Genomic DNA, 27,634 nt, shown 5'->3' with positions numbered 1-27,634 from the left:
AGAACAGCTGCTAATCCATGGACCATACTTTAAGAATATACTATGGTATTTTAAGGACTGCTTAGAGAAAAATTCTGCATTTGGTTTTAGACTCTAATTTTTCAACTGAAATAAATAAACCAATGAATATCCTATGGAAGAGGATAAAAGAAGGAATAATTTATCATTATTTATATTTTATTTGACTCTTTAAATAAGAGTGTGTATGAGCCCTTCTGGGAAAAAAGGTTCATAATGTTGGGTTAATAGTTTGCCAACTGACTCCAATTCATCACATGTGTATAGTGGCAAATACTCTCAATCCTGTAAAATTTTAAAAAGAATTTTTCACTCTTTAAAGATATTTCTGTGATTGTTCATAAAGACTTGAGTTTTAAAAAGGATGCAAATTGTATGATCTTTAGATGCTTTTTAACACTTAAAGATGATCAGTTATCATCAGTTCGTATTTATGGAACATCACTGGGTATCTGGTATTAGAATTGACCCTTTCAAAATGATTCAGCACATATCTCTCCATAATGGACTTCAAGCTATCTCAGTGCTTAACCTAAAAGAGTTTCAACCAAACAGAATAAATGAGGTTATTAAGCAGCATAAAGTAGTTGATTAATAATGTTGATGACATTGATTGATTAGTGCTGAAAGAGATTATGTTCTTCTCTCCTTAAGGTGATAAATTTTGAATTCCTTATAGTAATTAAGAAGCATGAAAACTTGCTAATATATTTTTAAGTACACTTATTCAAACAACTGCTGGCAAGCCTTTCAGTTTATTTCAACTGGAACTAGAACTGTTTCCTAGTGTAAATGGTAGGTTGGCATTCAGCTCATGAAAACTCTGGTATTAGTTGACCATTTTCAAATCGTGAGTCTCTTTGCTAGTGCACATGCTGGCACACCGTATGAGCCTTAGATTTGGTCAGTGTATGAAATTTTCCAATACCTTCGTGAGTGAAGGATGATGCAGTTGCCTTTCACACTTATTTTTGGTCATTATTCACTAACTGTACCACTTTCCCTTGATAGTGCATCTAATTTTACCTTTATGCTGTGTTCAGTTATTGATTTTATTTTTATGATGAGAAAGAAATATCACGATAATAAAAGAAGTAGAATTGTAAGAAAATAGAGTTGGAACAGGTTTCAAGGTCATTTCAAGCAATTTAATGTTAAAATACAAGAGTTATTCACGTTATAAAATTATGTGCCTGAAAACTACTTCTAGTCTTTCTCCTGTCCCTGAGCAGAAATATACTTTTACTGTAAGAAATGTCAAAGAAAATGAATATCTTTCTTACGGTTAAATATTTCCATGCAAGGGTACTCAACATTTTCCTTAGAAAGCTATTTGCGTCTAAAACTACTTATGTCAAGATGTCCTCACCTAAATCTCTCCTGTTAAGATTTAACACAATTTCCTCTTTTATTTTCAAGCTTGAAAATAGCAGGTCACCATTGTCTTGATAGTGATCCTTTGTCTTGTAGAACACTGATCTTACAACATTCTCAGCTTTTGACTTGAAAAGTTGAAAGAGTCAGGAAGAAAAAGAAAATGCTTCTCCATATGCCGTACATTATTTTTTTAGCCTTTTAATCATATTAATTTCTAACCTGCTAATGTCAAATGGTAGTGGATTTTGCAAATATGTAGATGTGATATTTCAAAATTTATTAACAGGTAAAGCAGAGGCACTGACTGATCCAAAAAAACAACAACAACAAAAAAAACAAAACAAAAAACAAAAAACAAAAAACAAAAAAAATACCAACCCACCGAATCAATTAGAAGTAATGACAGCCTTGATTCTGTGCTTATGCTTATTGCCTACATCTCAGCTTTGTGTGTTGAGAATGTTTGGTGGAAAAACTATGTCAGCTCAGACAATCATAGATTTAAACTGCCGCCCTCCCCTATACTCACAGTGTTACTTTTCTGAAAAGCAGTTTCATTATCTGCAATAGAAAGTTTACAATGACCACAGGGTATATACAGGAGAGTGCCTAACACTACCTAACACATACTAGGACAATGTAAATATTAACCTATTTCTTCTCTCTCATATTGATCAAATACAAGATGTGGGAGATCTGAAGAATCATACATCTTTGTGGATGTATGCATGAATCAGACATACATTTGATCAATAATACATAAAATTATTTTATTTTTGCCTTCTCCTATAATAAAGATGATCACGTTCTAACTTACGCAGAGTATGCTGGGGGCAATTGTTTCTGTTCTTCCCCTGCTCCCCCCGCCACGTCTAATGAATAAAGTGTAACTTGGTACCAGTCTGGTTCTCTTAATCATTCTCAAATTATTGGCATTTGCATTCTTCAGATTTAGATTTTACCATAAAATCTCATTATTAAAAACATTGAGTTCTTACTTGTCAATTTTCTTTCACATACTAATTTCATTTTAGTACTTTATACAAATTATGAAAGTCCTAAATAATTAAATTCTTTCTTCCAGCTCTAAGAACTCGTACAAATGACTAGGGCAGTTAGGATCTTTCTAGGGTTAATTCAGATTAGCAGGCCCCCTTTTTTTTTTTATTTATTTTTTATTTATTTTTATTTATTTTTATTTTTTTTTATTTTTATTTATTTATTTATTTTTTTTTTTAGCAGGCCCCCTTATAAAACTTTTCTGTTACTGTGTAACAGTATTAGTAGCTTAAAATAAGTAAAAATAAATAAAATAGCATGTAGTATCTCACAGGTTCTGTGTGTCAGCAGTCCGGAATGACTTAGTTGGATTTTCCACTTCAAGGTCTCTCAAATGTGCAATAATAAAGGTGTCAAGTGGGGTGAGATCTCATTTAAGGGGGAAGTGGGTAATGACTTTGCTTCTAAGCTCCCTTGGTCATCGACAGAATTCAGTTCCTTGTGATGGTAGAACCGGCTTCAGTTTCTTGCGGGGTCCCTGAAGGACGACGATTGGCTTGCTGTCAATTCCTAGGGGTTGCTATGGTGCCTCCCAGCATGATCACCAGCAGGAGAGAGTCTTGGAGGCAAGTCAGATGTTACCATCTTGTATAAGGTGATTATGTACACATCCTTAGTTGCATCTTATTGGTTAGAAGCTAGTCTCAGGGCATGTTCACACTCAAGAGGAGGAGGTTATGCAAGGCTATACCTTGGCTATTACATAGGCCATCTTAGAATCTGTGTACCACGTCCCTCTCTAGTGCAGGATCTGATCTTAGCTGAATAGGTCAGAAACCTATCTCTAATCAGGCTTAGTCTAAAGACTAAAATCCTATGAGCCTGGGTTAAAATAGGAAATGTGTTTGTATTTATTTATAAAGGGTTTTGTTCTTCCAGGGACCAAAGTATTTGGACTCAGTTCATTTCAGTCTCCTCCAGCATTTAGATGCTTGGATAATTTAATTAAAAGAAACTTTAGCTAGCAATAGAGCAAAGGAATTTTCATGGTCCCAAGAGGTGGTTCACTCTGGAAATAGGAGATAATCATAGATCAGGACTCATGTCACTAAAAATCAGCTTCTATCGTGACCTACTTGTGAGGATGGGACATTTCTGTACCATTGGATAGGGCTGAATTAACCAGGAAAAATATTCTCCTGCTCTACTTTTTCTGGGGACCACAGACAATCTTTCATGCATCGTTTCATCACATTTTTATTTCAACACATTTTCAAGGTCAGATCTGATTTCCTACAGGTATTCAGTCTCCAGGGGTCCCACTTAGGTGCTTAGGGGCACTTAACTATAGTTTTTTCTTTTGTCATATGCTATTAAAAGCCTTAGGGACCAGACTCATTGAAACTTGCTCCCAGAAAGTCCCAGTACCTGAGTAAAAGGAAAAGAAGAACTTGGTGTCCTTATGATGATCAACTGCCGTTCATCCCTCACATTTCAGCTCAACTGTCAGTCCATGGTTAAGGCCCCAACATAGGCTTTCATAGGGCAGATACGTTCCCTTTGTAACATTTATCATAATTGCAATTGTCCATTTGTATAATTATTTAATAGATATCTCTGCCATTAATTAGTCTTGGCCCAATGAAGGTAGAGACTATAAAGAAATTTGCTCACCTTTTGATCCCCAAAATGTAACAAAGTGCTTGGCACATTGTAGGCATTCAATAAATCAGAGAGAATAAATGCATATATGGTCATATGGAGGGGGAGTTGCCAGGAGCTCCGAGCTCACCGTAGACCACCTAAGTGAAGCAATAGAGGTGCCCTGGACTGAAGCTGGGAGCTGTGTTAAGGGGAAAAAGAATTCATAATGAAAGTGGCCCTTGACTATGACTTAGCTGGGCTGATCTTTGGTGTACTTGTTTTCAGCTCTTTCCTATGGAACATTTAAATATCTGGCATTTATCATGTGTTAAATTTTAGTGTATATAAATATAAATATATATATATATTTTACTTTTGTATATATATTTTTTTACTTTAATATATTTTTGAACACCCGTAATGACTGTTACATGTGAGAAACATTCTGTTCATTGACAAGATCAACTGCACAAATAAAAATTAAGGCTGTTGGTAAAATGATTTGTACTTCTTGTTTGACACTTTATTCTTCAGTTTGCAATGTTAATTAATCAATTAATTAATTTTGCAACTTATGAAAGAAGTTATTTTCAGGATTTCCAGTATGAATTTTGTTCGAATAATTTGAAAAGGTTCTTATAATGCACCCAGCCATTAAACAATCATGAACTGAGTGCTTTTTTAACCTAGATATAGTAGGAAGCAGTAGTGATAGTGGGAGGAACAGACAGAAAATTCAATGTAGTATAGTAAGAAATATCAATGTTAGGTAAGAATAATTATGATTTGTGCACATTATATCATGATAATACGTAAATAATATACGTAAGCTCATACCATGGCCTTACCTCCCAAAGTGGGAACATTCTCAGGAAAGGATTCCATTTAGAGGAGATAGTGAAGTGAATTCTTGAAGAACCACTTTCTTTTTCTTTTCTTTTCTTTTTTTTTTTTTTTTTAAGATTTTATTTATTTATTCATGAGAGACACAGAGAGAGGAAGAGACACAGGCAGAGGGAGAAGGAGGCTCCCTGCAGAAGCCTGATGTGGGACTCGATTTCGGGTCTCCAGGATCACAACCTGAGCAGAAGGCAGCACTAAACCGCTGAGCCCCCTGGGCTGCCCAGAGAACCACTTTCAAGTCAGTTGGGAGAGAACAAAAAGAAAAGTGATTGATTTCCTAATTTTGCCTCATCTATGTCTTATCAACTTTTTAAAATCCTCTAATGTAATTAATAATTCAAGGTGTTCATCAACCAGTTACAAGTATGTTCTAGGGATAAAAGTAATATGAATAAGTATAAAGAGGAAAAAGATACAAACCCATCACTTTTATCATAATTATATTATGATTTTCTAACTTTAATATATTTGATGTAATAGTATAATATAGTTTTACATGAGGTTATGCTTTGAGTAATGCTTTACAATTTGATTTCTTTCCTAAAAACGTCTTGAGTATCTTTTTTCTTTCAGTAAATATAAATTTTCATCAGCATTTGCATTACTGTATTATAGTTTACTATACTGTTTATTTAGCCAATCCTTTTATGTTGGAATTTTATGTTGCTTTCATTTTTTTCATTATTATAAACAATACAGAAATGGTCTTATTTTTGCTCAGCATGATTAATTCCTTTATAAAAATTAAAAGAAGGATTCAAATATATATCTTTCAAAACTTGTTATTTAAATAAAAATATTTGTAAATAATACAATAATATATAATAAAGATAATATTTCAATTAAGATAAAATAGAACAATTTAATGAATAATACCTGGACATAATTATATATCTAGAAGAATATCTATCAATGATGTTGATATTGTATATCAACTTTGTTTATATTGCATACAAGAGTTAATTAATTCCAGATGAAATAAAAATGTGAATATAAAAAAAAAAAGTCTTGATTGAAAACCTAGAAAGTTATATGAAAAGCTAGGATGAGGAACTTCCTAACTAAGGCTGGAAATCTAGAATCTAGACTTTTATAAAAGGCGGACATATTCATATCAATATGTAAATATATGAGATGATAAATAATACCATAAACAAAGCATGGAGGAAAGCAAAAACAAAGAGAAAAACATTCTATATTTAACAAAATTCTATATTTGGTCAGATATATATGTATTTATGTAAAATTCATGTTTATGTGTGGATGGATTATAAAATTAAACTAAAAACTTTTTCATAAGTTTAATAAAATTAATGTAAGTGGTATTTAATTATGCTTGAAATGATAAAGCTTATACTTAAATTATTAAAATATTTTCTTCCACTCCACTGAATTATTTCATTTTGATCATTCTAATTTCATTAAATGTCCCCCTTTTTAACTTGCTGGCGCTATAAATATACTTAGCAAATTGTTTACTCATGGAAAACTTGGAGATAAACTTCGGTTGACCAATGACGATGACCTTTGAAAAGATTTATTTTCCAATATTGAACTTTGGGCTTTGTCTTTGATAATAAGCCCAATCTACCTATGCCACTACAAGTGAAAATTGAAAGCTTAACTCAGTGACATTACCCATCAAAAATAAAATAGGATACTTAAAGCATATTGTGTCATAAAAGTTGATTTAAACTATGGCTAAAATTTATAAATACCCATTTCTTTGGAGTGAAATCTTTTTGTTTTCTTTATTATTAAATAGGTTTATTATTTTTTTATTTTTTTAAAGATTTTTATTTATTTATTCATGAGAGACACAGCAAGAAAGACATTGGCTGAGGGAGAAGCAGGTTCCCTGAAGGGAGCCCGAAGTGGGACTCGATCCCGGATCCTGGGATCATGCTCTGGGCCAAAGGCAGGTGCCCAACCACTGACCCACCCAGGCATCCCTAAATAGGTTTTTTAGAAGATAGTTTGAAGCCATATTATTAGCGTTATATGCCTATTGTACAATGTCAGTCATTGGATACTCTTCTCTAAGATGTCAGCTTATCCCTTTCCAATATGTTCAGAGGAGCTTTGTCTAGTCTTGCAAAGACTACATATATACATTAAATTCTTACAATACTCTATATATCTAGCTACTTGGTTTGCAAGAATCACAATGATGGCATCTTACTGCTCAAATTAAAAGCTTATTTTGTAAAGAACTAAATCTTCCTGAATCTAGTCAACAATGATACATCATAGATTGCACCCTCTTATACATGCGGTGAAATATGTGTATATGTGAGCGTGTAAACACTTGGTATATGCATTAGTAATTATAAAATGCTAAACACTAAGATGTAATCACTTTGTTCAAGTACATATCAAGCTACTCTACTGACTAAATGCATTTTCCCAGAAAACCTGCTTCTTTCCCTCAATATTCTGTCTTGATGAACGACACCATCTGCCTAATATTTAGAGCTAGAACTTTAATAATCAAGTCATTGACCTTCCCTACTCTCTAATTATGACATCATTCATCTTCTCCACACCACAACTTAATCATCAAATAATTCAAATCTTGCAGATACTATTTCCCCAAATACTTCTGAATTTCAACCTTTCCTCTCCGTTCTTCACAGCATCCTCAGAGTTCAGCTCCTTACAGAAACTTTGATTTCTGCACAATTCGCTGATGGAGATTCTGTCTAAATTCCTGTGTCCTGTTACTTAAATAAACTTCCCTAAATACAAACATGATCAAGATCCTTCTGTGTAAAATTCAGATCTGGCTGGCTATGTTATTTGTTAGAAAGCCCAACTTCCTCATCTTAGCAGTCACGGACCCTGGAGATGTCTTTTCTTTTCAGCTATCTTTCCCCTCTTCTTTCTCCACTTTGCCACAAGTGCCTTTGTCCCCAGTGACATGCTTAGTTAGACCTGCAATTTCTTAAATGCAATCTTCTTTAATCCTCTAAGCTTTTACATGTACTGTCCTGCCACCTGGTTTAAAGGGTCTCCCTCACACTCAATTTTCACAGTAGTCTGTACATGACATCTTCACACAATTAGCAAATAATGCTGTGGTTATGGTTCATTCAGGTGTCTTAACACTTGCTAAACTGCTGGAAGGTGGAATAAGATCTTGTCTACTTTTTAATCTTCCACATTTGACTGTCATGGAAAAAGTTCAATATACATTTACTGATGAATAAAAAGAGGCCAAACTATGGTCCACTTTATTTCAGCAATCTTTGGAGAACTCATCAACTTACTTCAGATAGATGTTACTTCCTTTGGTAACAATATTAACTCTAGTTTCATTTTCTTTAACAAAATAAAGGACAATATCAGTAAGGGTGGGTATGTTATTGCAATTGATGCATGTAAGAAAAGTATTAGAAGCATTCAAATTGTTAACTTCAGTTCATCCCCATTGGTATTTTTAGAAATACATGCTTCAAAGTTGAGATTTTGGTGAAGATCCAAATTTTAAAAAATGTTGCAAAGTAGCTATATGAGGGAGTTTCCAGTTACTATCTCAGCAAAAGTTTCAGGATCTATGGAAAATGGACAGTGGCAGTGAGAAAAGTATAAAGAATCTCAAATCTTTAAAAAATTAAAGAGAGCAGACCTAGGTCCATCTTTTTCATCCTCATAACCTAGAAAATTCCTGGAACAAGTAAGTGCTCGGTAAACATTTGTGAGTGAATGTATGAATGAATAAGTATGTGAATGTCGGGGGAATAAATGAGCGAATGAGTGGATAAGTAAATCGAACTCTCATTATAATACTAACCTATAGGATAAAGTAAATCAAATATAGCATCAAAGTAAAGTGGCTTGGCAAGTCATAAAAGATCGCTATATAGAAAGAAAACAGATATAAATAAGGAAACTTTAAGCATAATTTATTGTACTAAAATTCCAATAAAAGATAAGCTATGGATTGAGTTTGGTTGAAAAGACAAAATCAAGCGTTTACATTTTTCCTAATGGCATCTAGATAAGACTAAATCAAGCTGTTCATTTCCAGATTCCAATTGTGTGTTTGTGATCTTAGTTTAGATTATGTTTACAATTCATGAAAAACCAAACTTGGACAGAAACACAAGCATGCTTCTTCCTATAATGGCTTTCTAATTTCTTCTGTGCTGATTATATTTAAAAACCACCATAGAGAAAAAAAAAAGTCAAAACGAATAGTATTATGGTTGTGATTGGATTTCAATAGCCCTATGATCCATCCATTACATTATAGTAGCCTCTGGAATAACAAAAATTTGAATTCTAAATATCTAAAATTTAAATAAGAACTGATGCTAGATTGAATAATAAATCCCAATGCCAAAATTTAATTTTGTATTGCTGCATAATTTTTATGAATCTAAATTGCATACTTATTTTAAATATAATCACTGTCTTTTGGCTAAAGAAATAGTATGAAGTCATTGTTGTGGAGGAATAGCATAATGAGTCCGTTTTGTCTTTATTGCCATTTTGGGATTTTATCCTGGGCTACAGTTGCCAGTCCATAGGGCATATGGAAATAATGAGAGTCTTCATTTGAAAGATGTCCTTTCTAAAGTCTACTTCCATAAGTGCGGGGAGGGGAAAGTTTATGGTGTACCATGATTTTCATAGAGTTCAGTTTCTCTATGTTGTCAGCATCGTTCATTCCTTTTCCTTCATTCAGCAATAGATTGAGATAAGGTAACTCTTGGCATTGGTTGCATTGGAGAAGGTAAGGGGTTCACTTAAATTTGAATCTCCTATTATGCAAACTCATCTTGAAAACAGGTTGAAATATGATTTCTTTTCCCTAGAATATAGATATTCTAAGAGTAGAGACTCTATTTCCAACCCTCAGACTAGTGTGTGACATATGATTACCTCAGTAGGGTTTTGCTATTATTCTTGATGCTCTAGTTCCAGCTGATTGAGTTGACTGAACCTAATGATCTGGATTTTAGCACCACTATTTGCCAGGACTTATCACATAGTCTTTCTGAGGATCAGTTTTCTCTTCTCTAAAGTGGTAATGGGGTTAGCTCTTCAGCCTCCTTCAGGAAGATCAGTTGATATTGACTTACGTAATTTGGCATCACAGATTCTGAGGTGTTACTCAAATGTATGATGTTGTTAGCCCAATGAAGAAACAAACAAAAACTCTTGAACTGGTTATTCGTTACCTGCCAACCTGCAGTTCCCCAGTTCAGATAGAATGGGAATGTTATAGGTTGTACCCTGCAGAAAGTGCCTGACTGAAGAAGCAAGAAAGGGTACGAATCTAGCATGTTCTCTCCTCAACAGTCTTCATCTCTGGTATAGCAGTTATGACTGCTTAGAAGAAGGAATACCGTCTACTAATTAGCACAAATGAGGCATGTGGAGTAGCTGGGGCCTTGACCAAGACCACCATTCTCTGATTCTCTATGATAGTTGACTTAGTGTTGAAAAGAAAATGTAGTCTTTGCCATGATGAAATCTGCTTTTCAAGGTACAAAAAGGGCTGCAAATTTATTCTTAAATCCTAATGGCTAGATATGCAGCAAGGGTAAATAAAAAGTGTCAATGATGGTTAGGTTCTTTAACCCATTTCAAGGTAAAGCATTATGTTGTTCATAATGGTCAGTTTTGGCCCTTAGATGTCAGAAGGGCCAATGGTAACGTGTTTCACTGTCTACAAATCCTGTCTCCATTGTCCATCCAGGAGAGTATAAAACTTTAGTGCTAAGATCTTTATTAAAAATCTATATGCAAATATTTAATATTTATCATCTCGCATTTAATTATGCAATGCCTCAAATAGCCATCTTTGACCAGCCTTCACTCTAACACAAATAAGCCGTCAAGTATGGTTGGCTGAGGGAGTGAAGGAAGGATGAAAAATCAGATACACATGGCATACATTTAAAATAAAGGTTTTTTTCGCATTAGCAAATTTTCACTTGTGTTCAGTTTTTTAACTGATAAGTACAATATAAATAATAAATTATTTTAGTTTTTTAAGGACTCAAAAAAGATGATTAAAAAGAGCCATAAATGCATGCATTGCTATTCAATAGATACAATTGTGCTGTATTAAGGCAGAATCATGCTCTTCAGAGCTCAAATTTAGAAAGCAAAAAAGGGACAATACGTTAGTCCTGTACCTACGAACACCTCCCAGAGATGCTTCTAATTACCTGTGAATATGATGGCAGTTGCTCTTCTTCCATAGCCCTCTTCCCTCACCACTTAGAACCAGAGATGTTGGATGTTTCTTAACACAAAATTCTGAATTTATATTCCATCCCTATGCAGCTGTACTTGGACAAGACTTAGGACCCCCAAAAGGCTGAGAACAGCTACTGTTGCTCCTGCACCCACAAACTTTGTTCTCACTCCTCCTTTATTTTCAGATAGCAAAGCCACCTGTCTTTCTCCTTAGCCCTTGCTCTCAGGATTCCTCACCAGTTCACTCCATTGTTGACTCGCTCTGCCTGTTTCTGTGTCATTCTCAGAAGAGCACACTGCTGTTCTTGGCTCCTTTCTCCTAGAGAGCTAAAGAAAGTGGCTGGGGTTCAGCAATGTTCCACTTGTCGACCCTCTGGGGGCTTGGGGGGAAGAAGTGCACCTTTGCCTCACATGTTACCAAGACTTCACACACTGTGATAATCTGCTGATAAAGGGGCACATGCAAAACATGCCCTTGAACAACTGCCTGAGACTGATAATACAGAGGGCATGGGGGTGGTGGTGGCTCATTCTCTAACAGTACCCATGTTTGGAGCAAAACCACCATGAGGCATTTATATTCAGGTCACCACAACAGTTCAGTAACATTTACGTAGAGCCAATCACTGCACTGGGCACCAGAAATATGCAACCAAATATTAGAAGCTTCAAGGAGCTTACATTCCAGTGGGAGACTCAGAAAAATAAACAGGTAATTGCAATATAATATGTTAGGTCTCAGGTAAATGTACAAAGAGGGTGGTCTGCAAGCATCCAGGAGGGACAATTAACTCACCCGGGAGGTTTATATCTCAGGCTGCCTGATAGAGCTGAGGCCTGAGCCGGCTGGGCCTCGCTCCCATCCCTGAGGTAGATAATATACAAACACATAAAAAAGCATGAGCATGTCTACAGTTTTATTTGTATAACAATTCAGCTGCATCATATTAAAAAGGTTTTGATGGGCATATTGAGACCATAACCAACCTTCATAACATCCTTTAATTAAAATGGGGAAATACATTTGTGCTCCAAATAACTACCTTACGAGAAAATCCTTCGGGACCCCGTGCCTGTTTAGAATAAAGAATAGCACCAAGCTGTGGAAGAGATGAACAAAAACGGCAATGCTGTGCTTTCTGTAATTGGTGGTTAATACATTTAAAACACTATGAGGTTTTCATATGAATGGAAATGCAGGATTTTACCCATTATGGGTTCTGAACGTTGGTTGGAGAAATACATTTCTGAATTGTTTACATTTCTTGGCTTTATTATAATGGTGGTTTTGAGTGAGGTGAACATCAGTTGTATACTTTGCAATGTAGTCTCTTCAAAGGAATGAACTTCTGAGCCCTCGGGGCTTACATTCTCAGTTATATAACCTCAATTATCATATACTTGAAAAAGAAGTTTAATCTTGGTACTTTAGCGATACAGGCAAAATGAATGACTGGATGGAACTGGAGTCATTTTCCCCCTAAAAGAGACTTTTAAAAAGGCCATATGTAGGGGCACCTGGGTGGCAGAGTTGGCTAAACTCTGGACTCTTGGTTTTGACTCAGGTCATAGTCTCAGGATCATGATCTCATGGTCCTGAGGTTAAGCCCCACGCAAGTCTCCTTGCTCTGCGTGGAGTCTGCTTGAGATTCCTTCTCCCTTTCCCTCTGAGCCTCACACTCCCACTCTGTCACTCTAAAATAAATAAATAAATCTTAAAAAGGGCTATATTTATTTGGAAGAATACTTACCACTATTATCAATAAGAGATTAAGTTAAGGAGAACGTGAACAAGAGAGGGAAAGGAATTAATAGTTACTCTGCCTACCACCATGCTAAATATTTTGTTTCTCATGATAACCCGATGAGGTCATTTTAATGATCTAGGTTTCACAGGTGAGCACTAAGGGCCAGTAGCTAGAAAGGAGAAAAGCCAGGATTCTAACCCAGCACCGTCCTTTTCCATCACCGTGCCATATACCTCCTCTACGCCTGATAAACATTTAATAAATGCTAGCTTCAGTTACTATTCCCCAATTTTAAAACCATTAAATATCTATTTTTAAGTTCCTACTTTGTCAGTTGTTCTCCCAAACCCAAAGAGCAGGAATTGGCAATCTTTTCCTGTAAAGGGCCTGACAGTAAATACTGTAGATTCGCTGGGCCATATGATCTCAGTTGCAGCAGCTCAACTGGGCCACCATAGCAGGAAAACATGGAAAATAGACAAAAGACAATAATAAATGAGTAAGTGTGGTCATGTTTCAGTAAGTGGAATCCGGAAGAAGGAGGAAGGGGCAAGGTGGAGAATCAGGTGGAGTTATTTCAGACCTAGGCTGTGGAGCACTCAAGTTCACCGAAGAATGCATTCTGGGTTTGCTGGAGTGTATAACTAACTGGAAGGGATGAGGGATCGGAGGTAACAGGGCCTCAGAGGTGGAGCTGGCAATTACACAGTCCGTTGGATTTGTGCTGCTTGTGTACAAGCACATCTAATGCACCTAGGACTTTGCTATAGGTCACATTCCCTTAACAGCATTTCCTGAGCACTATGGTTTTCCTTGAAGAATTTTCACATCCTTTCCCTGTCACCTGATTTTGGTCACTGTAGGAAGGGAGGGGCCAACCCCTGCTTTACATTTGCAGAGCCTGACCTCTTGCAGACAGGTATGTGATACCCCCAGGGTTCCCCAGTCGGCCCTACCCCAGCTCCCAGTTTCTTGCTCCATCCCTAACCGTTTGCTGTGGACCTGTGGCATATTCTAAATGTCTTTTTAAGATGACCTGACAAGGCTTTCTCTGGTTACTCTTTCCTTTCAGAAGAACCAAAGCCATCTTTAAAAGAAGATAAAAAGAATTCTTGAATGCTTTTTAATTTCTCATTTAGATTTGCAAATCTATTTATGGAAAAGTCCACTTAGCAGCTATTCAGTCTTTCATCAGGATCCATTGCAGGGCAAATTGATTTTGTCCCATTCATTAATAGCTTGCTTTAGGTCACAGAATCTGAGGAGGATGTGACTGCAGAAAGTGCCATATGAAAAATAATAAAATATTGTGTCGAAGGAAGCGCTACTAGAATAATGAATTTTTAAAAAGACTTTTATTCATAAGATCTATGAAAAGTACAAATGAACAATGGAATAAATTAATAAATGATTTCATTAAAATGTTCTGCTTTACATAATTAAGACTTAGATTTTATAGATTATACTCAGTTTCAGTTTCATGAGAAACAATTTGCAGGAAACCAGGAGATGTTTCTATTTTGCTATGAATGCATTTCAGTCATGTTATGGAATCTATGGGTTCACACATTGTAGTTATTTTATGAATAAGGAAATGTGGTTCTTGCAGACAGGGTAACTACACTGTTTCCATATTACAGAGGCATATCCTGGGCTGGAACCATATTTAGACTTATTTTTGCTTGTTTGTGTTTATTTTTTATTTCAGTTGTTAGGCCTTTTCGCTAAAGAATGATGATTTGGCTACTGAGTATTCCTCGGGAAAGAATGATAAATAGAAAGACTTTCTTTTTTAACACCAAAGATGTATCTAAATAACAATAAAAAATATGTCCAAATCTATTTTTTGACATTTTGCATTATGGCTCTTAAGTCATTTATTAACCCTAAACAGTTTCCAGTGTTATAAATATGTGAGGGCAGTAGATTTTGCTGGGTAAATTTTCTTAGGATCAATCAACAAATATTATAGCTAGGATTTCATTCTGTTTAATTACACTAATGCATTAGGCATTTCTTAATTATTAGAGCAAATTATTCTTTTTCTAGGATAAGTGAAGGAAGCATATATTCTTTGGAGAAACATTTTTATTGTAAATATTTTGATTTAGCAATCATTACTTTTTTTATGACATGTTATAATTAAATCATATAAAGTCTACAACCTATAATAAAATTTTCTCTGAAAACATAACATCCATGAATGTTGATTCCTTTATTTACACTATGGTTTATATATTAAGACATAAAAATATGAAATATCTGGTTAAAGGAATCTAATGCTTCAATTTAGTGAAAAAATGAATAGATAAGAAGCTATGTTAAATATCTGACCTAGTTGCAGTTACTTTGGGTTTTGATAATCTATCATTTCATTAAAATATGTTGATGGCATTTGCCTGACTTGTGGTGTTTGTATGTTTATATGTACATACATATTTTAAAATACAAATATTTATACATACAAATATTTTCAAAATTTAATGTTTCTATAACAGAAGGAAAATAATAGAGCATTATTACCAAGGCCACCATTTGAATAATTTCACAGTTTCAAGTTACCTTTGCAATTTGAAAAAGAATTAAAACTTTCTTGACAATTTGATTAACGCAAGGCTTCATTTTACGTAAGTCATTAATGGTAATGCCTTAGAATAGATTTAACTTAATCTTTCACAAGATAATTTTGGTGATAATATGGCGAAGAGACCATGTAGTACTTGTCATGGGTTGGACTGTGTACCCCTACCCATTATCTGTAAGTTGAATACTTGACTCACCAATACCTCAGAATGTGACCTTATTTGGAGATAGAATCTTCACAGATGCAATCAAGCTAAAATTAGGTCAACAGCATGGGCTCCAAGCCAATCTGATTGGTTTCCATATAGAAAGGGGAAAATTTTGAGATAGACATGCACACAACGAGAATGTTGTATGAACAGGAAGTCAGCCATCTATAAGCCCAGGAGAGGGTTCTGGAGGATTTTTCCTCATTGTTCTCAAAAGGAACAACACCTTGACTCTAGATTTTGGGCTTCTAGAACCATGAGGCAAAAATTTCTAAGTCACTCAATTTGTGGTTCTTTGTTATGACTGCCCTAGCAAACTGATGTTTAATTCTTGCCAAATGACAAATCAACTTTTTACCATATTAAGATTTGACAAACCTCACCCATATGATCTCCTTTGATTATTAACCAAATGTTCTTTATGAGTAACTGTGGCTTCTGAAATGACTGTTTCTCCCAGGAAATCATGTATATATCCATATATATCTCCCCAGAAAGTCTGGCTTGTGTGACGATTTTTAGTTTCTTTGGAACAGAGATGCTATAGAAGCCTAAAGCAATATAATTATGATCAGTTTTGGGACTAGAATATTAGCCATTATAATTTTCTCCTGAAAACTGCCTTAGCAAAACTTTTTTTATGATGTGATTCTTTTTACGATCTGTAGAGTCTTTTATAGGAGACACATTTAATCAGAAGTAAGATGTGGAAAAGAATCAATGCTATCTTTGAAGAACTTCCTCTAATGCTGAACCAAAGAGTTCAATATTCAAATTTGAATATTAATGTGTTCTCCTTTTGTTATAAAATTAAAAAGGAAAGTGATTTTTTAATGTAAACAAAAAAAAAAAGAATCCTGAACTGCTTTCCATTTGTTTTCTCCTCTTCTAAGATAGAGACATTGGATTTCAAACATGTTGTAAAGCATGGCACTAGAGCTGTGTTACTCGAGGGAAGGCTGCTTAGTAATTTCCAAAAGAGTATGCTATTGGGCAACCACAATTCTATAAAGCTTGCTTTATGGAATCTGCTATGGCTTGCTGATACTAATGCAGTTGTAATGCTTGAATAAGCTTAGTCAAATAAAGCTTATAAAAATGCTCACTCCATAGAAATAACTGCTCTGAATGATCTAAATGTCAGAAATACTGGTCTGTCAATAGTAAAATCCTATTCAGATAAGCTGTTTAAAATGAGAGGATAGGGGATTTCACCATTCTCTGTAACACTGATGGTCCCAACACTTGGAATTAACCCTGGGCTGATTGAGGATAGTGGCTTCTCTTGTCCACTCCCCAGTACTGATACCATAGTTGAGTCTAACCTGACAGTAAATACCAAGCAGGTTCTTAGAGGACCAGGTCCTAATTTTCCATTTATTTCCTACTCCTTGAGGTGCTAAGGATATAATTTTATCTCTAGACAACTCAATCAAAAGACTGCTCTTCTTCCTAGTAAAACTGAAATGTTGAAGAGTGTGAAGGAGTTAAAAAAAAGTTCAATTATTCATCATTTTGTTTTTATCTTTGCTTTTTAAAATTGTTTTATTTCAGAACTGTAATTGGCCAGAGACAAAGCCTTTTATTAGTTGCCAATGAGTGGCATCTTCCAGACATTAAGTTTAAGATCAGTATTTGGTCTGTTTGGACAAACAATTCAGAAGATTTAATATTGGGGACTAAGCAATACTAATTCTTTGGAAACTCTGACAATGAGTAGACTTTAAAAAACTGGTTCTATTTAACTCCCCTGTTTCAGTTTCCTTTCGTATCAAAGAGGATGAGAATACTTGTTCTGTTCTATAGATGTGCAGCTTTATCAGCTGTTTCTAAAACTCTATGGACTCCTTAAAAGAAAGATTTGTATAAAGTATTATTTGTGTTTACCTAATTGCTTGCATTTTTAAAATATGAGCATGGATACCTTAATGTTCTTTTCAGAAATGCATAAAGGAGCCACAAGCTCATTTAGAAGTCCTTGAAAGGCACAGGAAGCTGCTTTTTTCCTATAGATTAAATGATTTTAAACAACACAGCAAATTTTATCTCTCTCTAAATTTTTCGCCTGCATTTTCTTCATGAGGTACATGGACTCAATCGAGAAAGGTGAAAGCTCTGGCTATGCCGCTCTGTTCTGAACTTTTCAAGTAGCTTAGTAATGATGTGAGTTCAAGTTAAACAAAATATAATCATATCCTATTACAGTAGTGCTTAATTCTAAGTATTTATCTTTTTTCACGAAAATTATTATTTTGCTTCATTGAAGATTTAAAGAATTTGATGGATCTATTTTCAGTCAAATTATGGCGATAACATTAAATCTGGGGTAACTATAGAAAGTGTCCATTTATGTTATTCTTAATTTAAAGATGCAAAAAATAATGATACTTTCTTACAACTTTTATTTTAAAAATCCCTGGGGTACTCAATTAAATTAGTGGTTATATACTCTATTATTGGTTATATAATGTTAAATTGGCTATACAAGTGGTTATGTACTCTAAAATATCCTTATTCATTTACATGTACATATGAAAAAGATGAAATTTTTAAATTATCACTGCTTTTCCAACTAATGGAGGGAAATTTCCTTATAAATAGAAAACATAGGTTCAGTTTTATTTATATTTGAGTATATCAAAAAACGAGCCAGGTTGATTCATGAAACAATTACCTAAGAACTCATACAGAGAAGTAAACTTGAAAGAAATTTAGATCTTCGTTCTTGCATTTTCTTAAATTTCCTGAATGTTGCTGATGAGAATGTGAGAAACCCATTATCTTATATGAGTATAGTTTTAAGAAGAAGCTTTACATGGAGTCCTTATTATTATTACTGAATACATATATGTGAAAGGAGTATGAATACCTGTGTGCCTTTATGGAGGGTTTCGGGGGAGATTGTCACACTTCCTTAATGAAAATAAAGTAGAAGCTATTGTGACACTGCAATGGTAGGATTATGATTCCACATTGGGTAAAAGCAACAGGAGTTGACTAATTCTTAAGGAATAGTTGATTTCCATGAAAATATCTTTAAGAAAAAGAAAGGAAAAAACACACATTAGAATCAACAAATCATGAAAAGCTAATGATTTTGAAGCACTGAGTTCAGTATTTTTTTTCTGAATTGAAATAGCATGCCATTACTCAAGCCTTTTCTATTTCAGTAAGTTTGTGATTCAATGACAATGAATGCAATTTAGTAGGAGGAATGCTGGGGCTAGGTAAAACATTTCAATTATGCATATTTGGCCCAGGAAGAAAATGGAGTCAACCCAAACATAAAATGCTAGAAAATTAATTTCTCAAAAGAACTTCAGTATAGTTTATGGATTTTATGCCTGTCCTGTTCAAATCACATTTGCTAGAAACCAGTCTACTTCTGTTTGCCTGAAACCAAATCCACAAAATTTGAGAGACTTTCTGTGGGTTCTATCCCCAAACCTCAAACTTATAAAATCAGACAGACCCTAAGACAGCTTATCTTCTTGCATGATATTTCCTGCATTTATGAGGTGAGGATGGATTATTTTCCTAAAATAAATCAGATTGAATCTGTCAAAATAATTGTTATAAAAAGGTGATCTCATGGATATTGTTGATGAATTTCCATCCTTAAACTACCTCACGATATGTAGTACCCTCTGACATTTTGATTTGGGCAACTAGGGAATGTATTGGTAGTAATGGACCGTGGCCATGATTTCTATTATTTTAACATGAAATATATAGCTCTATCAAAATAGCTATGCTTATTAATGTTAAAATATATTAATATTCATTGACCAATTTTTAAATAATCAAATAGAAATATGCATGTTATGGACTGAATCATGTCACTCCCAAATTTACGTGTTGAAGCTGTAATCCCCAACATGATAGTATTTGGAGAGAGGGCCTTAAAGAGGCAATTAGGCATAGATGAGATTATGAGGGTGGAGCCCTAATGATGGAATTAGTTCCCTTATAACAGGAGATGGTAGAGAGCTTTCTTGCTCTGTCTATCCCATGAGAGGACACAGTGAGAAGGCAACCATCTGCAAGCCAGGAAGAGAGTCCTCACCAGAATCTGATGGTGCTGACACTGTCTTCTGGAATTTCTAGCCTCCAAAACTGTGAGAAAAAAAAATTTCTCTTAAGATATCCAGTCTGTGGTATTTTGTTATGGGAGCCCTCACCGACTAAGATGATACGTCAGCATGTATTTGTAAGTTGACCATCAGCAGTTTTATTCATCTGCACATTTACTGTGCCTGAGCTGGTTATAGAAACCAGATGTTGCACCTTTGGGCGGCAACAACCCTAATAACGTTGCAGATCCTAGTTCTAATTGCCTCATTAGAAAAAGGTGTGTCTGCTTAATTATTGACATTATTTAGTAAATATATGCAGAAATATTGTGGTTATTTAGCATGGTACTTTTTAAAAGCTGATTCCTTTTAGCAAAACTTATGGTTTTTCACATTTATTGTTTACTAGGACCTCACAGTGTAAAAAGTGCTGAAGTACTACGTGCTATGAAAAGGTAGATCAGGGCAGCCCAGGTGGCTCAGAGGTTTAGTGCCACCTTCGGCCCAGGGCGTGATCCTGGAGATCTGGGATCGAGTCCCACGTCAGGCTCCCTGCATGGAGCCTGCTTCTCCCTCTGCCTGTGTCTCTGCTTCTCTCTCTCTCTCTCTCTGTGTCTCTCATGAATAAATGAATAAAATCTTAAAAAAATATATCACTTACTCTCAACCTAGAAACTTGTTAAACAACAACAAAAAAAAGAACTCTCCAAAAGTCAGGATGATTTTATGTCATTGTATTTATCAAAAACATATAATCATAGCTAGAAATAATAGTGTTTATTTCAAAAGAACACAGAAATAGCACTAAGGAGTTGAAATTCTTAAGTTAGATTTTAAGAGAGGAGTTTTTTGTTTTGTTTTTTTTTAATAGAAAGAAAGGAATTCATCAGAAATCCTTGCCCACTTTAAATTGGTAAAACACAATGCATTTTATCTCTAATGTGTTAGGAGCTCAACACATTTTGTTTCAAAAAATGAACTCTAGTTACGTAATCATTATAGCTCTTCATCTCTAAAGTCAGTTTACTATTTGTAGAAATAGTAGTAACTGCTAAGTTGAAGATGAAAAGTTCAAAAGGTAAGGGCAGGCTGAGCTTACCAGAGTTAACAAAAGAAAAAAAAAAGACATCTCTTTTAATTTGTAGGAAGGGCTACTAAACTGAAAAATGGACTAGTGGGTCATGGTAAGGGACTACCACTCAGGAAGAGAGATCCTGCCTCTCACTCACCCAGAACACAAGTGACCTCTTCTTAGAAAGAGTACCCCAATATCTGAATTTGACCCTGAAAACACCAAAAGATTTCTTTTTATGTAGAACCACGACAATGAAGCCACTTGAAAATGAAGAGATTTTATTTTTCAAAAATGAGAATAATTTAAAAAGAATCTGGATAGATTGTTCTGAATGATCATTCCTCATAACACAAACATTGAAGGAAAAGAATTATTTGCATCCCTAGCCATAGCCAGAGCATCACTCAGAAACTGTGATGGCTAGTAATACAAACATAACCAAAATATTTTATATATTCTCATATAACTGGAAAGTCCAGAGGTCTTTCTGACTCTAAACACAGCTGGCTCTGTGAACCTACACAGTGGAATCTGGATCCTGCCTCCTTCCATCTTGCAACAGACTCTCTAACCAATGGGCTAGAGGACTACTGGTAGACCCCACCAGCTTGCCTACCTCAGCAGAAATTGAATGTCATTCAATAGCTCCACAAAAAAAGGTGGAGGATTCTGATTGTCCATCCCTATATGGTCATAGGCAAAAGGGTGTTCTGAATGGTCATGCTTGTTTTAAAGAACCAGCCTTATGGCTGGACGTTAAATGAGGGTTCACTTTCTAGTTCTACCACTAGAAAAAAAAAAAAAAAAACTCATCTGCTGGAAGAATATAGGGAGTGGATTGATAGGAAGGATTATTAGTTAATGCAAAAAATAAGTATATATTGGCTACCTCTGTAGGTAGATTAGGTTGCTAAATCATTCTCTGAAATATCATTACAATGATTGCATCTTAAAAATCTCAGAGAAAATGTGGCAATTTAAGGTTTTCATTGAAATTAGCAGGAGATCTGTTTCTGGTGTGAGACAAAGCCACTTTTACCTTGAAAGAGAAAAAATAGGGTTTTTTTTTTCAAGTGCCTAGAATCTGAATTCTTTTAAAAATTACTCTAGGGGGATCCCTGGGTGGCGCAGCAGTTTGGCGCCTGCCTTTGGCCCAGGGCGCGATCCTGGAGACCCAGGATCGAATCCCACGTGGGGCTCCCGGTGCATGGAGCCTACTTCTCCCTCTGCCTATGTCTCTGCCTCTCTCTCTCTCTCTCTCTCTGTGTGACTATCATAAATAAATAAAAAGTTTTAAAAAAATTACTCTAGGTATTTATTATGGTTTATCAAACACACACACACACACACAATTATCTAAAAAATATATCTCAAAGCACCTAGGATTATTTTGACAGAGACGTTTTTGTGAATTGTCATGGTATATCTTGCCTCTCAAAACCTATTTTCATTCAATTTATATATACTTGTAGAAAAATATAATTTAATTGTCACAGATGTCTATGTTTGTGATACATGGACATTCTGCAGACACCAGGATTGATAAAAGATGGATTTTTCATTTTTCAACTTTACTTGCCAAAAGATCTTTTTAGCAATGGTTCTCCAAAATTCTTACTTACATGTGTTTTCTGAAACACTGAAATATAGTAAAGGTCATTCTTACTTGTAATTGGGAATTACATTCTTAATATAATTTTGGAACAAAACATATTTCTATAATGCCATTGTAGTATATACTCCCTCTCCGTCCTTTGTTCTCATATTTTTGAAAGAAAAATACAACATTGGAGTACTCCACAAACCACATCACATTGGAAAATGCAAAATTCATAATTAATGCTTTAACATAATAAGAATGTAATATTTTATTTATACCATTCTAGAATATAGGTGTCTTTCTTGAGCATCCTGGAAGAGATTACATTGTCAGTTTCCCCTAGGAATAATAATGGGCGAGTGTACTTGGCAGTTTGATCTGATTAATAAGGCATGATGAGGTTAAGTGACTTCTTTTAGGAGGCATATGATTTAGTCTTCAATGCCTAACTTGACTACAAAACTGGGTCTTTGGAATCATCATTACATAAGCAGCCCCTAATTTTACTGTATGGTACAGAGTCACACGGCCTTTCAGCCAAGTCCCCACTTCTTTTGAAGCTGATTTTAGCCTTCTGGCAATCAAAGTAATTTGTATGAAATCAGAAGGAATGGAATGAAAGAGTAGGCATGGAAAGTACCGTCACATATCCTGGCTGCTCTGCGATGCCAACTTTCCAGGAGCATTGCCTATGTCAAATTTCTCAGTAATATTTACCTCTCATTTTTTCCACCATATCAATAACTAGCTCTTGTCATCTTCAAAGTACTTCTCAAACATTAAATAATCTCAGATTACACACTCTGCTCTTCACATTTATCTTGACCAGCTGTCAGAGAAGGCAATTTATTTCCCCTCCATTTTATTCCTCTTGGCTCGGTGTGGCTTCTGCAGTAAATTTGAATGGAAAATGAAAGGTACAATTTAGTGTGTTTCCATAACAAAGGAAACACATAATTTTCTGTAAGCTGTATAACCTTCAGATTACTTTCAAATTGCTTATAGTTTTGCCTTCTGAGTTGGATGCACAGAATATATTTTCAACATCTTTGAGCCTTGATTAGTTTTTAAGTGGAAATTTTGAGGATGTGAAGACAAAAAGAGAGGAAAAAAATATAAAAATCATTTGATTTTAACATTTTCATTCATTTAATATATCATACCATAATTATTTTGGCAGGATTATGAGGTGCGATAAAATTTGGGATTCATAATAATATCAGTACTTTTAAATCTGAAAGTTCACATTTTAACACTAAACTTGCATTGCTTTCTGAATTTATAGTTTCTCATTTTTCTGATAAAAAAAGAAGAAGAAATATGGAAATTCTTGTCCCTTTAAAATTTTTTTGTTGCTTAAAGATGTGACCAGGAAAAAGGAAATGTGACCAAGATTCAACTAATTTGTATCAAATCCTAGTAAATTTGTTCTTTTGGTTTCAAGATACCAAGCAGGTGTGTATGATATTGCCTACAGAAATACTCTCTAACACATAGTTCACTGAAGTGAGTCTGAAGTGCAAAAGCAATTCTTCTGGTGTTCTCCATATAGCAGTAGTAGGAAGTCTTCCAGAGGTTAAAAAACTGGAGATTAGCAACATATCAACTTTCAGGTGGCCTCTCCTAAACACTTGTAATTCACTTACTCTCCAGCAAATCATTATTCCGAAGGTTTGATTCACTTGTAGCCCCACTTGGATCTTAAATTGCACTTCGAAGCACTCCTATCCTTCATCCATTTTCAGAACTGCCGTTAGAAGTGATGGGAATTTGGCACAAAAATCAATGAAAGGATATGATATGAGTTCGTTCTAATTTTTCCTTCTTTGAGATCCATCTCAAGTACAGTGTGTGAAATCTATTTTTTAAAGGTATTTTTCCATGTTGCTAACATTTCAACTAAATTGAGTTCATGACCTTGGGATATGTATTCACATAGCTTTTCAGGAAAGAAAGGTTGTCGCTATTGTTAATTTCGACCTAAAATCATTTCAAATTCTTAATTAATTCATTTTACCACTGATCTCCTCATCAGCTTTTTAATCTATTAAAAATATGGGGCTAGATTTACTATCATCTCCTAGAAATGTTTGTGTTAGTTATGTTTGGTTATTATTAATACCTACTAATATATATCTTGGAACATATTTGATTTTTTCCCCCTAGTTAGTGATAGGATTTTGTGGCACTTATTCTTGTCAAGAGGATAGCACTATTTATTGGTAAAGAAACAAATTTAAAAAGTAACACTTTATTAACTAAACTACTTAATTATGCATGTAGTATTTTCATTCCTCCCCCCCAATAGCTAAGAGTTTTCATATGAACTGGATTCAAACTCTCAACACCCTGTGTATACAGCTGTTAGAAGTTTCAAAATTTGTCTCTCTGGTTTAACAAATTCCATGAAGCTGAAAACATTTGCATTGTAACAACATAACTTTGTTATAGATCATCTCTCTTGATTGGTTAACAGACCAAAACACTCTCCATTAATATGAATAAATTACAGTCTGTGTCCTTCTGCATCACAAGAAGTAAATTAATTAAGAAGGTCATTGAAGGAGTCCTAATATCCTACCTTGGCTCCCTGAAAATATCTTAGCCTAACGTATAGGCTTATTCAATGAAAACAAATGCCTGGATTTATTGAAGAGTTAGTCTTTCAATCTCTACCGTTGTTTCTGAGGTTAATCTTGCCCTCCTGGCCTTTCCTTACCATTTTAGTAATGGTTGTACTAGCCATGGAGGTAGCAGTAAAAGTAATGGCAATGGTGATGTTGAGAATAATGAAGATATAGTTTAGTTGCTGTTGTATTGCCATTTACTGAATAATTCGATGTAGCAGGAGATTTGCCAAGCAACTGACGTGAGTTATTTCTCTACCATCATAAACGTGCGAATTGAGTCTTATCATCCTCCGTCCTCAGTTACGGAGGTTTCTCACTCAGAGGTGAGAAGCAGTAGTGACCTTCTAGCCAGGAAGTTAATCCCAATCTCTCTTGTCTATAAAACCTGTGGCCGACCTGTTTTGCTTTACTGTTTCCATGATAAAGCTAGACCTCACTGAAAGAAAGAATTGTGCCAGGTAGATAAAGAGGTTGAAAGATTGAAAGGAGCACTTTAATTCCACTCTGAGGCCTTCAAGGAGTACAAAGAATTCCCTTCAGTTTGAAAACCCTAAAACCTTCCAGCTGTTATTTAGCACATTCTAAAAGTAACTACAAGTAGTTACTTTCCATTTAGGTGAAATTTATTTTGTGCAAGGTGTCAAAGGTAAAAAAAAAAAGTGTCAAAGGAGTATGAAAATTTGGAGTGTTTTGTTTTGTTTTGTTTTGTCTGAGAATGTAATTTTGAAGTAAAAACTAGAATTAAGAATAGTTAATTGTTGGGCTCCTGGGTGACTCAGTCCGTTAAATGTCAGACTCTTGATTTTCACTCAGGTCATGATCTCAGGGTCATGAGACCGAGCATGAGGCTCCATACTCAGTACGGAGTTTGCTTAAGTTTCTTTCTCGCTCTCCCTCTTCCCCTACGCCACTGCTCACATATGCTCTCTCTCTTTCTGTAAAATAAAGAAATTAAATCTTAAAAAGGAAAGAAAAGAAAGAGGTAAACAGGGTAGCCTGGGTGGCTCAGCGGTTTAGCACCGCCTTCAGCCCAGGGCCTGATCCCGGAGACCCCGGATCAAGTCCCATGTCAGGCTCCCTACATGGAAGCCTGCTTCTCCCTCTGCCATCTCTCTCTTTCTCTCTCTCTCTGTCTCTCATGAATAAATAAATAAAATCTTAAAAAAAAAAAAAAGAGGTAAACAGTTGAGGGGAAAAATGACAACATAAGATCAGATAAAATTTTGCTATCATATGTGTGTGTTTGTGTATGTATATGCATGACATAATGTATACACTCTTGCAATTATTAAAAATGTATAAATATGTATAAATAAATATACATGCACACACATAGATATATAAATATATACAGACATATGATTGTGTACATGTATATGTGCATACGGGTTTTAAACCACCAAATGGAGGTTTATAGCACATTGAACAAAAAATTTCCCAAGATAAAAAATATAAAGGGAAAATAAATATACCAAAAGCTTATCTCTAGTGATCCAAGAATTACAAATGAAGCAGGATTTTCCCCCTATGTGATTGCAAATAGTTTGAACACCGGTAATACCCAGAATTGTCGAGGATAAGAAAACAGAGACTCCTGGCATGTAAAAATTTCAAACATATATACTAATTTTCAAACACATATATATACTCTAAAAGATATAAAAGCAATAATGTTATTTGTCCCAGAAATTCTATATATGGGAAAATCTCCTAATGTAAAAATTATTAATGTGTGCAGAGAAAAAAATCCACCGTATCCCAAGATAGAAAGCTTTTTTACTAAATTATGCATAGCCACGAAGTGACGTGCCATGCAGCCACTGAAGTGGGTATTTTATGGAATACATACCGCAAGAGAACATGTTTATTATATATTGCCTAGTAACAATAAAGGAAAGAGTGATGAGGACTTCAAAAACAAATAAGACATATTTATATATTTAAATATATGTACTGAAAAGTAGGTATAAGTAGAACAACATTGATAACAGCTGTTTCTGGGTCATGAGATTACAAATAATGATCCATTTATCTATTTATTTTGCTATTTTTAAATATTTTTTGAATCTTTTCCTCCATAAACATGTAGACCTTTGAAAGCAGGGATAAAAGGGTTACTGGATATAATGAGATTTTCCAACATCATTCACTTCGATCTTCTGTGCCCCTTCACAAATAAAAATGAATGTCCTCCATGGAAGAGTCAATTATATGGTTAAACCAGGATATCCAAAAAGGATTTCATCCATTTGAACTCCTTGATCATTGATTTCGTTTCTCACCCGGGGAGATAGTTTTGCTCACATTCAGAACTGACATACGAACCTAAATAAAGGGAAAAGGTGTCAGAAAAACAACTCGTCTAAAAAATCCATTGCCTTTGACGGTAGTGAATGTAGGCGGCAGTAAGGGAGAAGTAAAAATGATTAAAGGTGATGACAAAGTTTGTGGCTTCCATGGAATTATTTACAGTGTGGAGGAGAGGAGGGATGCTAATCACTAGGGCAGGTGGATTTCAGAGCTTAGGGTAAATCCTAGGGAGGTGGCAGGAGGTGTGGCCCT

At 34.9% G+C, this 27,634-nt stretch overlaps 1 protein-coding gene across 18 annotated transcripts in view; it reads left to right on the top strand.

The window, feature by feature from the left end:
• TRDN (triadin) overlaps nucleotides 1–27,634 on the top strand; it is a 362,541-nt gene that overhangs the window by 15,372 nt on the left and 319,535 nt on the right. The gene's annotated exons all lie outside the window — the stretch shown is intronic.

The sequence above is a fragment of the Canis lupus genome, chromosome 1 (assembly GCF_003254725.2).
Source record: "Canis lupus dingo isolate Sandy chromosome 1, ASM325472v2, whole genome shotgun sequence".
In the NCBI taxonomy this organism is placed as follows: Eukaryota; Metazoa; Chordata; class Mammalia; order Carnivora; family Canidae; genus Canis; species Canis lupus.
Note: the sequence above shows the minus strand (reverse complement) of the source record. Positions and strands in the feature narration are given on the sequence as shown.